Genomic DNA, 15,971 nt, shown 5'->3' on the forward strand with positions numbered 1-15,971 from the left:
GAAGTGTTCTTGATTAAGTCATGTTGTTTCAATTCCATAAATTAGAAGTATACATGCCAAACTTATTACATAAAGATAAAAGTTGGAAAAAATGTATAGACGAGAGTGACGCTATTCAGAGGGCTTTATCACTACATCAGCAAGTAGAGTGAAAGAGATGGTTGAGGACACTTTCCTAAGGACTACCAGAAGGGTTGATAGAAGGAAACCTAGTTTGTACCTCCAAAGGTGAAGAAGCTTGAGGAAAACTGTATGGTAGGAAAGAATACCACCAAGAGTATAGTAGACAATGCCATGTTGTGACAACCTAATAGAGGAGACAAGGAGTTGACTAGGGAGTTTAACCCTTACACTGCACAATGAGGCAAGGGAAGCTTGAAGTAAGGGGGAAGAAGAGGCCAGGAAAGTCGAGGACACTAGGATGAGTTTCAAAGTGATACTGCACGACAGTCAACAGAACCTGTAAGGATCCAACTCAACCAACTTGGGAGTACAACCCATCGGAGGAAACAAAAACAAAAACATGTCGCAAAAGTATGAACTACAAAAAAATATTTGTGACAAGAAGGAAGATCCTGTATGGCACAATTGGATCTGCGAAACGATTTGGACTACAAATGGAGTCATAGACAAAGATGAATGGGTCCAACAATTTCCAATGACCCTAATAGGAGTTTCCATTGATTGGTACTCCAACATGTTTAAAGCTAAAATAAACATATGAGACGACATTAGGAAGGAATTTCAGGTTTAGTTTTGATTGCTTTGGGATGACCAAAAAATAGTTAATTGTAAATGCATTTCCACAATCCATAATAGAAGCTGTGCTTCTGGATTTTTGATTGTGTGTCTTTTTTGAGCCAACGTTTCGGGTCACACTCTGTGAACCATCATCAGGGCAGTAGAGCAGTAAGGAGTTGAGAAGTATGCAGGTTGTAGAGATGGATGAGACTTAAGAAGACAAAGAGAAGGAGGGAGAGAGGGAGAGGTACAGGGCAGAAACCAAGGAAAATAGTTGCTGAAATCTACAATGCAGAACAAGGAAAATAGGAAACAGTAAGAGCATATAATCAGATGCTTAAAGAGTTGTTTTTGGATACCCAACCGACTGATGAATTAAAAAAGAGATGGTTTGTAGAGGGATTAAGGCCTTCCCTTAGGAAGAAAATGAAGTTAATACCATCCACGTCGTATGCAAATGCCTACAAGAGAGCAATGAACCTTGAAAGAAAAGAAAAAACTTCAAAGAAGAGTAAGTCTTCATTAGAGAATGATGAATTATCCAGAGAGCAATAATGGCGATGAGTCGAACAAGGTGTAGGCTCTTCAAAAGGATATGGAATGTATGTTTAAGGAATTCAAAATAATGAAGGGGAACATAAGATGAAGTGATGATGGAGAACTGTGGTGCATGGAGTGTAAGGAGAACGGGCACACAAAGGCTTCGTGCACGAGAATATCTCACTGTGATACAAACCATTCTACTAAGAATTACCCATACAACATGAAGACAAGGAGCCAAAAAGTGCTCTTTACACAGCAACGACACTCTACCTTTAGGGCAACAAACACCACACAACAGACAAACAATAATGCATTATCTAGCAGGTTCCAAAATAACTGGCGTGGAGGGAGAGGAAATATTGACAATAACAACAAGAGTTGGATATGATATGATTCTAAGGGACACGTGATGATCCAGTGTCAGGTGTGTAACTAATGGGGTCACTTTGCTGGCGATTGCCACAAGGGTGACACACCATAGAAGTTGTGTTGATGGTGCGACCCTGGAGATCATGAGGATGCTAACTGTCCGAAACCTGATGTGAACTTTATCAACATTGAGGAAGAAAAAGTCCTTTCAGTCACTTGGAACTAAGCTAAACAGGCCACATAACATGATCCTCGTACTGAGAAGTTGAGGCTATAGGAGTCCAGAGAGGAGATTGAGAAAGCAATGAAGGTGCAGAAGGATACACATGACAAGGCAAGCGCTTCTGGGTGGACAAAAGAGGAGAATAATATATTAAGGCAGATGTTACAAATAGAGGTATCGTTTAAAATTCAAGACCTCGTTCATGCCATGCATCAGTAGAGAATAATATATTAAGGAAGATGTTACAAATGGAGGTACTAAGCAAATTTGAAGACAACCTTCATGCCATGCCTCAGTTGGGAACAACATTATTGAGTACCTTCTCCCTACAACCCAACACCAATGTAGAAGCCAACACCATATAACCTTGTTCTTTGTGGGTCAGTAATGGATCCTTTGTTACTGGCAGTAAGTAATGGCTACACTCTGCAATCGTATAGATGGGTATCCTTGGAATGATTCTGACGGACAAAGTGTCCTGAGGCACATGAAGGGCTAGCTGGAGGGGATACTAGTGCGTGAAGATACTCCTTTGAGGGTTACGACAGTCTACCTTGTACAATAACACCAAGGAGTGGGTCGTAAGCTGTAATACTTGTCTATGAGCATGGAAACCCTTGAAGAGAGATTACATGCCACTTAATCCTTCCTCAACACCAAGAATTGTTTGAGCATTGGGGTTTGGATTTCGTTGGACCTCTGAAAGCAAGTAGGGCTCAAAGGTGTTGGTACATCTTGGTGGCAATAAAATACTTAACAAAGTGGGTGGAGGCACAGGCTTTGCTTGACAACTCAATCGTGAGTACAACAAAGTTCATTTATGAGCAAATCGTTACATGATATGACATGCCCATACAATTGACCAGTGATAGAGGTCGCTTTGTAAACCATGTCATCTGGTTGCTCATGACAGAGTTTGAGATCTTCCATTTGTTGTCTAGTCCATATTACTCTCAAGCTAATGGCTATGCAGAGGCTAGAAACAAGATTCTGGTATCACTGATATACAAATCATGTGGGGTACAACAAACCAACTAGGAGGATAAGTTACCATCAACACTCTTGGCATACTGCATGACATACAAGTTAACAATGGAACAAACTTTGTTCCATTTGATGTTCAAAAAAGAAGTTGTTGTCTCGACAGAGTTCATGGTTCCTAGCCTCCAGATAGTCATCAAAAATAGATTGGGGGATATGGAAAGCCTGTGGGAGAGATTGCACAACTTAAACAAGTTGTATGAATAGAGACTAATGACACAATGGACCACTGAGGTAGCAAGCAAAGATGCAAGGTGTGGTATGACAAGCACCTCAAATGAGTTCGATTCACTCCAGGTTACCTGGTATTGAAATATAACAGTCAAAATAAGATCAAACCAAGAAAGTTTAAAAGTCAAATGGCTAGGTCTTACCAAGTCAGGGAAGTTGGTGACAATGGTGCAATCAAATAATGGACATTAAATGGACAAGAGATCCCAGAGGTGGTAAATGGGTCTAAGTTAAAGCCCTAGCATGAAAGGCAGAATAGGAAAGCAGGGTGACCCGAACCGGAGGGTGTTGTAGGAAGTTGATTAGAAAATTAAAAAGAAAACAGAAAAAGAGAGTCGCCGCTGTATGAACAAATTTGTATGGTCAAACTGTGCAATTCTAGTAATAAAACTCATGGAAAGGTTTGTTGCACATGTCGGCAACAATTTTAATGCCGGATGGTGAAGAAGTCACCACCCGAGACACACCTACATTGTATCGACAGACCATACACACCCTTATTGGGAAAAGCATAAAACACCATATAGGGTAGGGAGTTGAAGAAGATTGGAAAAAGTTGTACACCGTACGTGTTGGCAATTTGGCTAGGTAGATGAGTTGTAGTTGTCATTTATGACAACATATATATTGTGTAAAGAGAGCATAATCTAAAGTTGAAGCTACAATAGTTATACTTAAAAAGTTGTCTAAGTTTCAGTTTGATTATTTGGCAGAGAAGATACAGTTTTGATATGCGTAGATGACAGAAGCATTATTGCCACGTGCACACTTAAGTACAAGAAGATCAAAGTGTTATGATGATGTATGCGTGAGCGCGAGATAGTACAATCAGTACGGAAGAAGATATAATAGTTTTACTAGTCACAATAGAGAATAGGAAGAATAGAGCATGACAAAACCATGGACAGTCGAATATGCAAACTAGTCAAGGGCCAAGGTAGAGCAATGCCTGTATGAAGCTCGGGTTGATTTTCCAAACTTCTCTACAGAACTGAATTTATATGTAGCTCCATTAGGATTTTATGACATTATCATTGGAATAAACTGGCTTAGTGAACATAAGGCTAAGGTAGATTGCCTTGCCAAAACTGTCAATTGTGTGGATGATAGAGGTAGACCCACAAGTATTTCAGGGATCAAACATGAAATTAGAGCCCAACAGATTTCAGCAATGCAACTTAAGAGATATGGAAGGAAAGGCTATGAAATTTTCGCATTAAAGGTTGAAGATACAAGAGAAACCACGTAGGGGGATGATTATATCTATGAAGATGGAGAAGTTAAGCAAAAACTAAAAGAATCATTGGAAGAAAAATATCCCTATTTGAAGAACTATCAAGATGTATTTCCTGAGGAACTCCCTGGTTTACCCCCTTACCGGAAATTTGATTTTACTATAGACTTAATACTAGGAGCAAAACCTGTATCCAGAGCCCCATATAGGATGACCACCACAGAGCTAATGGAATTGCAGATTCACTTGCAGGATATGTTGGATAAGAAGATGATTCAACCTAGCGTCTCACCATGGGGAACCCCTGTGTTATTTGTAAGAAAGAAGGATGGAACCATGAGGCTGTGCATAGACTATAGAATGCTTAATAAAGTCACCATAAAAAATTGATATCCATTACCCAGGATAGATGATCTCTTCGATCAAATGAAGGGTGCGACTGTGTTTTCAAAAAATTGAGTTAAGATCAGGTTACCATCAACTACGAATCAAGGAAGAAGACAAACACAAAACCGCTTTCAGAACTAGGTATGGACATTATGAGTTCACAGTGCTACCATTTGGGTTAACTAATGCCCCTGCATCCTTCATGAACCTAATGAATAGTATATTTCACGATTGTTTGGACAAATTTGTGTTGGTATTTATAGATGATATTCTTATATATTCTAAAAATGAAGAACATCAGAGACATTTAGAGATAGTATTACAGAGACTTAGAGAACATAAGTTATATGGGAAATTATCAAGGTGTGCCTTTTACCAGAAAGAATACAGTACCTAGGGCATATAATTTCAGCGCAAGGCATAGCAGTAGATCCATCTAAGATTAAAGCAATTAAGGAATGGCCCATACCTAGAAACATATATGAGGTTAGGAGTTTCATGGGGTTAGCTAGATTTTACAGGAAATTTGTCAGGAACTTCTCAAGAATAGCTTATGCAATCACATCACTTCAAAGAAAGGGGAAGAAATTTGTTTGGATAGAAAAATGTCAATCAACTTTTGAGTTTCTGAAAGAAAAATTGACTACTACAATTATTTTAAGGGTACCTGATCCGCAGAAACCATTTGTGGTAATCATTGATGCTTCAGGTGAAGGATTAGGGGGCGTATTAATGCAAGAAGAACAATTCATTGCCTATGAGTCTAGGAAGTTGAAGAATTACGAGCAAAATTATGCACCTCATGACCTGGAATTAGCACCCATAGTACATGCTTTACAAATGTGGAGACATTATCTAATTGGAAAACCCTTTGAGCTCCGATCCGATCATCAAAGCTTAAAATATATTTTCACTCAACAAAATTTGAATGCAAGACAGAGGAGATGGTTAGAATTTTTGGCAGATTATGAGTTTGTCATAAGCTACATTAAGGGGAAAGAGAATAAGGTGGCTGATGCTTTAAGGCGAAGAAGACATATTTCAGCAATGACTAAGGTAAAATTTCAGTTGAGGGATCAAATCTTACAACATTTAGAGCATGACGAATTTTATGAAGAAATCAGCATGGCACTTATTAGAGATCCACAAGACCCCAAATATTCAGATTTTAATTTAGAAGATGATGGATTGTTGAGATATCACCACATAATTTGTGTACCTAATCATCCTGAGCTGTGAAGATTAATTTTAGGAGAGTATCATTCAACCCCATATTCAGGACATCCGAGGGTAACAAAAATGTTATTTGACATAAAACCCTTATACTTTTGGAAGGGAATGAAAAGAGAGATAATTGAATTTGTAGCAAGTTGTTTACAATGTTAGAGAGTGAAAGTGGAACATAGATACCGAGTAGGATTGTTGCACCCAAATGAGGTACCTGAATGGAAGTGGCAAGTAATATTCATGGACTTTGTAGAAGGGTTGCCTATGACCAGGAATCGACATAACACTATTTTGGTCATGGTTGATAGATTGACTAAGGTTGCACATTTCATTCCAGGGAATTTATCCGATGGACCACCTGAGATAGCCCATAAATTCATAAAAGAAATATTCGGATTACATGGGGTTCTAGAGAAAATTATTTCAGATCGAGATATAAGGATAACTTCTAGATTTTGGCAAACATTATTTTCAGCCTTGGGCACTAAATTGAATATAAGTTCAGCTTATCATCTTGAGACAAACGGTCAGAGAGAGCGGGTCAAAGAGAGCGAGTGAATCAGGTACTAGAAGACCTTTTAAGGGTTTATTGCATGGATCGATAGTATCAATGGGAAATGTACTTACCTTTAGTTGAATTTGCATATAATAACTCATACTAGTCTTCGATCAAAATGTCTCCCTTTGAAGCCTTGGATGGCCGTAAATGCAGAACCCCAATAAGCTAGAATCAATTAGAGGACAGGGTCATTGTTGGGCTAGAAATGCTACAAGAGATGGAAGAACAAGTTCTTCAGATCCGCCAGAGATTGAAAGAAGCAAACGACAGGCAGAAAAGTTATGCTGATGCAAAAAGAACAACCAGAGAGTTCTTAGTGGGGGACAAGGTGTTATTGAGAGTCAAGCCTTAGAGGAGTACTATTAAGTTTGGCAAGAATGCTAAATTGGCCCCCAGATACGTAGGACCTTTTGAAGTTTTGGAAGTTGTTAACCCAGTGGCCTACAGGATTGCTTTACCTCCAGCCCTTGTCAGGATGCATAACGTCTTCCATGTGTCTTACCTTAAGAAGTTTGTTAGTCATCATGAGCACATGATTGATTGGAAATTGTTACAGGTGCGAGAGCCAGCGGTGGTAGAGTTAAAACCGCTCAGAATACTTGAGGTACATAAGCTTCGCTTATGAAATCGAGAGGTAACTCAGTGCAAGGTCCAGTGGGACTAGTATTCAGAAGATAATGCTACATGGGAAGATTATCATGATATTTTTTAGAAATATCCCTATCTATTTACAGAAACTAGAAACTGAATATTTCATTTCTTTTATTTTAATCCTTAAATACAATTTGATATTATTTCATCGTGGACGATGAAAAACCTAAGGGGGTGGGTATGTTACATCCATAGTTACACCGCCCTGGGAGACGGGGGGACGGGGGGACAAGTTTCCGAGACGGGGGGACAGAGTGGCCTTGATTTGGGGACGGCAGGGGGATGACGGGGGGACGGGGGGGTGGCAGAAGGAGTAGGGGTGTATATACTATACATATGGTATAGCATATACCATATCAACTAGAATATCATGATTCATGATCAAATGACAAACAAACAATGAACATTAAACATTGAACATCAGCAAATAATAAATATTAGTCTAAACTCTATATATCAGCCTTCAAATCAATAGTATGAGTATCTAGATTCTACTATCTAATAGTAATCAATGATCATATGAGTCATGACATAAAGATGATTACAATAAGTATCATGTGCCATGAATCATGATATCAAAATAAGTATATAATGCAAACAAAAACTACAAGTCTCCAAGAGTCCAAATCAAAATGTCAAATCAATGGAGACTCCTTGGCGTCCCCCCACAATGAAGGAGACTTCTTGGCGTCCCCCCTCAATGAAGGAGACTCCTTGGCGTCCCCTCGCACCCCCACACTCGGAGACCTCTAGCCGTTTCGGAGACGTCTCCTCCGTCTCGGAGACCTCTAGCCGTCTCAGAGACGTGCTCTAAGTGGCGCCACCCGAAACGCCGAGACGTCGTTCCCCCGTCCTGGGGACGTCCCCGTCTCCGAAACGGCCTAGTTTTGGGGAGGGGGACGCGTCCCCATGTTACACTGGTTACATCCCAATTTTCGCCCTAAATTTTTTAAGCTGTTTATAGCCATTGAACCAAATTAATTTTTTTCATGTTCATGTGAAAACCAGTTAGTTTATTATAGCCCGTTGTTATAACATATTAGTTATAGTCGTTATTTATTCTTCATGTTCATGTGAAATTGAATCAGTTTATTATAGTCGTTGCATCGATTTGATTATCAGTTAAATCTAGTCGTTGTGTTCATGTGAAATGGAATTAGTTAATTTTAGCCGTTGTACAATGAAATTTCCTAACGATCACTTGAAGGTTTTGCTTAACAAATTATGAATCTTGAATTGATGTTTTGGCAAGAATGTTGTATAAAAATGTTTACAGGATGAAGATCGGAGAGAGAGGGGAAGCATTACGAAACGAGGTCATTGGAATGGGATGATCATATGATTCAGTCATCATGAATGACAGGTTTGATCTAAAAGTCGCCATGGCAAGGTTATTAGAGCTTGACAATAAATTTCTTGGTGGAAATCGCATGAGCTAAAATTAAAAATTAAAAACAACATAATTATAAAATAAACAAAGTTCTTACCTTTATTGAATTTATTAAATAATAATATCACTTAATATCATTTTACTCTCTTGAATTAAAATCATAAACAAATAAATACAAAGTGGCACCATTACATTAGAATTATTAATCAAATAATGCCACCTTGCAAATATGTATTTATAACTTAACCAAGACGATAAAATAATATTAAATAATAAAATTTTCATCTTCCTTTTCGTTTGAATTTTTCCCTCTTTTCATATTTTATCTTTTCAAACTGAATGATAAAAGAATTCGAATGAATTCTTGAAACGGCAAGGAAGTCGTAAGGTCGGCTTGTAATATATTTATGAGAGCTTTGTCGTGTTCTGAGATACCATTCTTCCCATCATCCGACTTCATTTCTTTGCAAGTTTTTCATCAAGTTTCCTTGCTTGATACGGTGCCTACAACACTCAGAAATTATTGTTTTGCATTCCAAAATTAGTGACATAGCCATTGAAGTCTAGGAGGCGTTGGCTCAGTCACAGCAAAAACAACTGTAGAACAAGTGTGTGGCACATAAGATGGTGTTTCTCAAATTCTTCTTTTCCCTTATACCTTGCACAGTTGAGTCTATTTTTAAATCTTTCCATGCAAAGTGCTGAGTCGACTTCTATTCTTTCCATGTTTTGTAATGAATCGACTTTGATAAAATCTTTTCCAAGCTATGAGCCGAAATCAGAGCTTAATTTAACCTTTTCCATGCTATGTGATAATCATGCCGTTCTCAATGGAAGGTCTATAACCAATTTTAAAAAGTCTGAATTTACACTTACATGAAATGAAAACGAGCAAGTACTTTAATTGAGTTTAGTCATCTGTCAAAGCAATTCCATTCAGTGGAATACCTTGTAGGAGCAGAATACAATTAAATTTACCGATCTTTATGAGTAATGCCTGAAGATTCTTCATTTGAAAACTATACTATTAATCTCTAGAAGATATGATTCAATAGCTAATAATCAGTAATGAGAACACCAAGGATATCACCCGGCTAATGCTAGAATGAGGTGATGAAGGTGTAGGATATGCAAATAAAGACAAATGTTTAGGCACCAAAGAGTCACTGGCCTGATGGCCTGATTATGGTGAGGAGGTGTAGATGAACCTATAAAAGAAACACATGAATGAAATTAGTAACCATTTTTATATAAATAAAATCTAATGAAATTAGCTCATGCAAAATCCACTTTCGAAATTAGTTGTCAAGCTTGAGTGGTGGAGATCGGGTTATCAACCCACATCTTGAAATCTTTGGCCAGGGTGGTAAAAAGGCATACTTGCCACAATAAATTGATCGCATTGTTGTCTTGATGCTTCAGTTATTCTTCCGAATAACTGTTGGGACCTCAACCCCCCCGAATACTCCGATGGTTGGATCAATCAACGTCCCATGCCTGACTTCGGGGTAGGGAGGGCCGTTCTATTAATTTAGAACTTGTGGGGATAAGTAAAAAGGTCTGCGGTTGGGAGGTTAAGCCTATGATAATGCTTCCCCTCTCACCAAAGTCAGAGCTTAGACAACCAATTAGAAAGATTCTCAACTAAAAGCAGTATGTTCTTTCTTACCTAAAAGTTTAGTAATTTTCTTTTCAAGCTGTAAGTTTCTTTTACTGAAAGGTTAGATATTATTTGAAAATCTAGTTAGTTGGTCATGAGCTTATTAATTGAATTTTCATTTTCAGTAATCTATAATTAGTTTAGATTTATTTTCAGCTGATTATATCAATTAATAGTTAATGTTAAACTTAGCAATGTAAACTTAATTTCAGTTTTTAAATTGTTTTTGAATTCTACGTCATGTGAATATGAAATATAAATCATTTAGTTTAATGATGAAATTAGTTAGTAGAAAACCAGCTGTTACAATGCATCAAAGAGGATGAGGAAAAGCTAGAGCAGCTAGCAATTGAGTTTGAACCCAAGGAAGTAAGTGTGATTGATATGGAGAAAACAGTAAGCAAGACATTTGGAACCATCCACACTTAAGAGTGAAAAGAACAGATTATGGGGGAGGTTTACTCTATTGAGAAGTCTTTTGACCCCCAAATTGGATATGCTAGAAAAGAAGCTTGAGACTATGGAAGCATCAAGAAAAAATGAGGCTTTTACACCTATAGATCTTAATGGAGCATCGATATCAGCCTATGCTATTTGTGCTATTATTCAAGTAGCTGAAGCAATGAAGAAGTCATGGGATATAGGGTATGAGACTCTGAAGGAGGAATTTTTCAGATCTTATGAAGTAAGTAAATTAAAGAGTTTCTGGCACCAAAATTTTGACTTGTACATATGTAACTCACCCTTGTCATTGATGTCCAAGGGGGAGAAGTAGAAAGGGAAAAATATAAGGAAGCAAGTAGATAAGAATAAGTAAATATGTACAAAGGGGGAGTAAGAATACAAAAAAGGATTAGAAAGATGTGTATGAGGAAGTTTATGTTTTTGCATGGCCAAAATTTGAAGTTTTGAAGAATTTTGACACTCAAGCAATTTTTTCACTAAGTGTTACCATCAATGCTAAAGGAGGAGATTGTTGGCAAGTTGGCTAACGTAAGCAATTAGATGTTGTCATTAATGACATCACTATCATCAATTAAGGCTGCTCATAATAAAGATAAAGTTTTGGTATGTCAAGGTGAAAAAATTGTCTAAGTATAACCAGATAGATGAGGTAATAGTCAGATAGTTTACGTCAGCAAGCTTCATTGGAAGCATATGTAAAGCCACAATTTTCGAATATGATGATATATAGAGCCTACATGATGTACTTTGTTCGCTAATGTTTATATGATAGTTGATATGAGTTTTAGATGAATAACTGAAAGAGAGTGTATTATCGTAGAGACACAATACACGAGAAAGATGGGATAATTTGGCTATGGCATTGAACTGCCTTGATTATCCAATAAATTAGCAATATAGGCATGACATCCTAGATGTTTACCCTAACTTAGCATATTGTGATAACAAGTTTTGTAAACATGTTACTTAGTTTATTAGGCTGATTGGACAAATAGTTAAGGAAAAGGGTATATAAGATCTCTTTGATATGTGAAGATATACATGATTATTCTATGTTATGATTATGTTAGGCGAGCTTTGTTTATGCTGGAATAGTTATGTTTTGATGGCCAGAGAAGAGAATAGGTTATATAGGCATATGATCATATGCGAGGAACACAAAGGACTAATCAAATATTGAAGATATCAATATAGTCAGCCTTGGTAAAATCTTTATACTACTTGTGATAGTTGTATCTTGTTGTAAGAGTTGTGAGCTCGTTTTGTATCACAACTCCTAACAGGGTTGAGGCCTTTAACAAGGTCAAGTCCTCTAACAAGGACAAATGTACTGAGTGTGTGTATTAGACTCCTAACATGGTCAAAGCCTCTTATAAGGCATTTTTGATTAGTGCATCATTTTGTGGGTACCATCCCCACCAACGTTTTCCCTTTGCCAGGGTTTCTCTTGTTTACAAAATATGGTGTAATGAGTTTCTTTGTTAGATGTTCTTTGTTGCTATTTAATTTACTTGTTATTGCATGTTTGTGGTTTATAGCTAAAATCTATAATTGGGTAACAAGTGTTGGAATACTGATTCATCTCCACCTCTCAGTATTTCATATTTCTAACATAGCCATGCTGATAAAGAGGGAGGCTTTATCGGCTAAGTTGGAGGAGGTTAGGGCAGATAAGTTGGTGTTGGAGTTACACTTGGCCAGTTCTATTGCGGAGCTTGATGCCAAGGAGAAGTAGTTGCTAGAGGCTATAATGATGGTGAAGAGGGTGATGGAGAGGAAGATGGTTACAGACTGGAACTTGCAGCTCAGAACACAATAGGTCTACTTCACCACCTTCATCTACGGCTATGACATTAGGGACACACTCTCAGCATCCCCCTTCTTGATTTTCTTTTCTCTTTTGTACAATGTAGTATGGGTTGTGGGTTTTTCCATCATCCCATTTTGTTTGTACGTTGTCAGAAGACGACTTTTTTATTGGGGGGGATGATGTAAATCATGTGTTGTCTAAAATGTTGTTAATGTTAATCATGTCATTGGTAGTTAGCGTTGCTGAGGTGTAGGTAGTTGTGGTCGTGACAGTTCATATCACACCCCCGTAGAGGTTATTTGTACGCTCCCTTAGATGGAAGAGGTCATCACTATTACCATTGTGTGGTATCATTGTTGTTGACTTGATGTAAGCCCTGAATGATATTGGGAAATATATGGCGGTTCTTTGATATTGCCTTGCATTTACTTGCATCTGTTTTAACTTTCATACAATAGAGTGCATTAAATTGCTTTTATCGTAGGTGGTAAACATAGGAATGAAGCACAAACATTTGATAAAGCTTCATAAATCAATCTTTCCACTCCTTTCTCTAAAAAATTGTTGCTGAACCACCTATTTGCTCCACCCTGTGAAAAAAACAATCTATTTGCATGCCAAATGAGACATAAAACCCAACATAAGTCATTTTAAAACCACTTTTTAGGGTTCTGATGTTAAATTTATAAAAAGCAGTTAAGTCAGCCCAAACTTTTCTAATTGAGATCACACTTGGTTTGCCACAATTTGTCCATTTCAGGCTAGATCGAATTAGCCACCATGGGCAAGAATCCTGTCCAAACCCATAGGCACACTAGCTTTGGTTCCAATGAACTGGTACCAAGGTCCTAAATTAGCAAACCTAACATCCTAGAAAATAAGCAAAAACCTGAAACAAAGTATTAAAAGTTATTTCTTACCTCTGAAATCTGGTCAAAAGAACGTTTAACTCAGTTGATGATCATTTCATGGGTACTTAAAAATAATCAATTGTGTGTTATAGGGACACACCATGACAACAAGAAACACACTAGTGAAAATATGAGTAAAAGGATGTGTGCTTTAGGCTAGTGTTGTTATGGTACTATAGTAGGCAAGTGTTTTCCAAAGACTTGCAATTACTTGGTGAGGTTTTGGTAAGAAACTTTGAAAGTCCCTTTAATAACATTGGATAGTCGAGGTTGTTTTCTATTCAACAATGAAAGCACCAGGAATAACAAACTTACATGAAACCTCTCAATTTTGTACAATGGAAACTCATGATTTCATGTTTGCTCCTATTATAAGTATCACAAGCAACTAAAGGTAGTCTTTTGATTGGTGTTCTTATTTAGTGCATGAATGGGGGATTCACGCAGCTATTTTTTGGTAGTATTAATTTTTTGCAACTTAGTTGTGGGGATTTCAGAAGATTTTTAGCTTTAACATATTCGATGCTTAAAATGCTAAAAAAACAATATGGAGTTTCATACCACACTTGGAAGTTTTACTTTATATCATTTGGTTGGAAGGTGAGATTGTGGGGGTGTTCTATGTGATGCTTCCCCCTTTAAAAAAAATCTATCCTTGGTAGGGGACATTTTTGATGATGTAGGAGCATCCTAGGCTTTTTTGCAATCCTGCATGTTTGGAGGGATTTTGGCTAAGTGTTTAGGAGCATTGAGCTTGGATTTTGGTGGAGTTATGCTTTTCATGGTTAGGGATGTGTTGGACACACATTGGGGAACCTTTCCTCATGATTGCATAGATTTTGGATGGATTGAGTTGAAGTTTGAGCTGTTTGAACCTTGCTGCTGAAACCGTGTTTTTCTTGTTTCTGGGTGCCTGTTGCAGGCTGTATAACTAATTTTGCACAATGAATGAGAGGCTGCGCACTTCAGGGATTGAAGAGGGCCTAGAGTACTTCCTTGTGTCAAAGGCGCAAGTTCTAATTCCTCATAAGTTGGGAGATATGGCAATTCTCTTGGAGTATCGATTTCTGGCAGTTTTGCACGACAATTTTCTGTGCTTGACTTTCGGGATGGATGCTCACTTATTCTTGAGGAATAAGCCTTTGCGCATTTAAAGGGTTGTAGAGGACCTAAAGTTCTACCTTCAGTTTGAAGCACAAGTTCTAATTCAATCGGAGCTAGGAGATATCACGGTTTTGCTTGGATATCGATTTTTGGACATTTAATTATTGTTGCAGGCTGACTTATGGTTCTTCGAGTACTTAATGTTAAGTTTTATTTAATTTGTAATTGCTAGGCGAACTGGTGGCTTAGATTGGTATAAGTAGGGGTCTTGTGGAGTCTTTTAGTCATTGAGTTGGGAGAGAAGGAAGGATAGATGCGAATTTGAAGAGTTAGAGTTGCAGCTTAGGAACTAGAGGATCTCTTGGTGTACCTGAGGGTACAAGTGTGGATTCTTCTTGATGTTCTTATCCAGTTGTGTATTTGGACTAGCTAAGATTGGTTTTGTAAGTTGGATCTTGTTTGAATCTTGCAGAACTAATTTTGTAATTGCTGTTTGTATTTGGCCCTAACTCGAAAGGCCTTACAGCCGGGCATATTGCATGTAATCAGTTATATTTTATGAACAAACTATTGTAATATGGTATCAGATCTTGCATTCTTGCTTCTTGCTGTTGTGTTTGTGCTGTGTGGTTATATAGCTGGGGGCTAGGACATCTCCTTTAGGGATTCTCTTGCCTTGCACTACGTCATTTGAGTCTTGGGAACATTGAGAAAATGTTCACCAACATATCCGTTGCCTCCACCAAAGATGTTTTGTGTCTCTTGCTATATGACACATACTATTACATTTTAGTTGCTACCTTTAACTTCTTGAAAGCTATATTGCCTTCATCGGGGCACTTGTAGAGATGTTGCATTGCAAATTTTTCCTTGAAGATTTTAATTCGCCTCAATTTGTATAACATTGTCACCCCTCAATTGCTACTCTACAATCGTTATCTTGTGGTCCCCTTGCCATCACCCAATTTGGGCCCTTGGTCCCCCATCCCTTAAACTCTTCTCCATGGCTTCACATCAACCCATAAGGAAAGTCCACGGAAAAATGCATTTAGTATACATATAAGATATTTGTAAGTTGGATGAACAATAAGCTATGCTCAGTTGTGTTAGAATTAATATTAAGTTTGGTAGTGTGAAAACCATCTCAAATGCTTATATTCTTGTATTGTTAGGTAAATAAACAATTCTTTAGAAGGTAAAATATGGGCATAGTAATTGATGCTGGGGGAAAGAAGTTTCAATATTTGTGTAATTGGGCTAATTTAGTTTCTCTCTATCCCTATATATGCTTGGGACTAAGTTGTAACTTTGTTCTATAAGGCCTAGATGTGGGTGGGGGATATAGGTTCACCTTTTCTTTTATTTGGAGAGGTTCTCTCTCTGGAAAACAAAACAATGTTTGGAATGTTAACATTGGTAAAAGGT

General features: G+C 37.7%; 1 protein-coding gene across 3 annotated transcripts in view; it reads left to right on the top strand.

Moving 5' to 3' along the window:
* The window catches only part of LOC149535566 (structural maintenance of chromosomes protein 5-like), a 237,544-nt gene that overhangs the window by 123,584 nt on the left and 97,989 nt on the right, over positions 1–15,971 (top strand). The window lies entirely within an intron of this gene.

This window comes from Cupressus sempervirens, chromosome 10 (genome assembly GCF_028749045.1).
Source record: "Cupressus sempervirens isolate cs-2001-9-10 chromosome 10, ASM2874904v1, whole genome shotgun sequence".
NCBI classification, from domain to species: domain Eukaryota; kingdom Viridiplantae; phylum Streptophyta; class Pinopsida; order Cupressales; family Cupressaceae; genus Cupressus; species Cupressus sempervirens.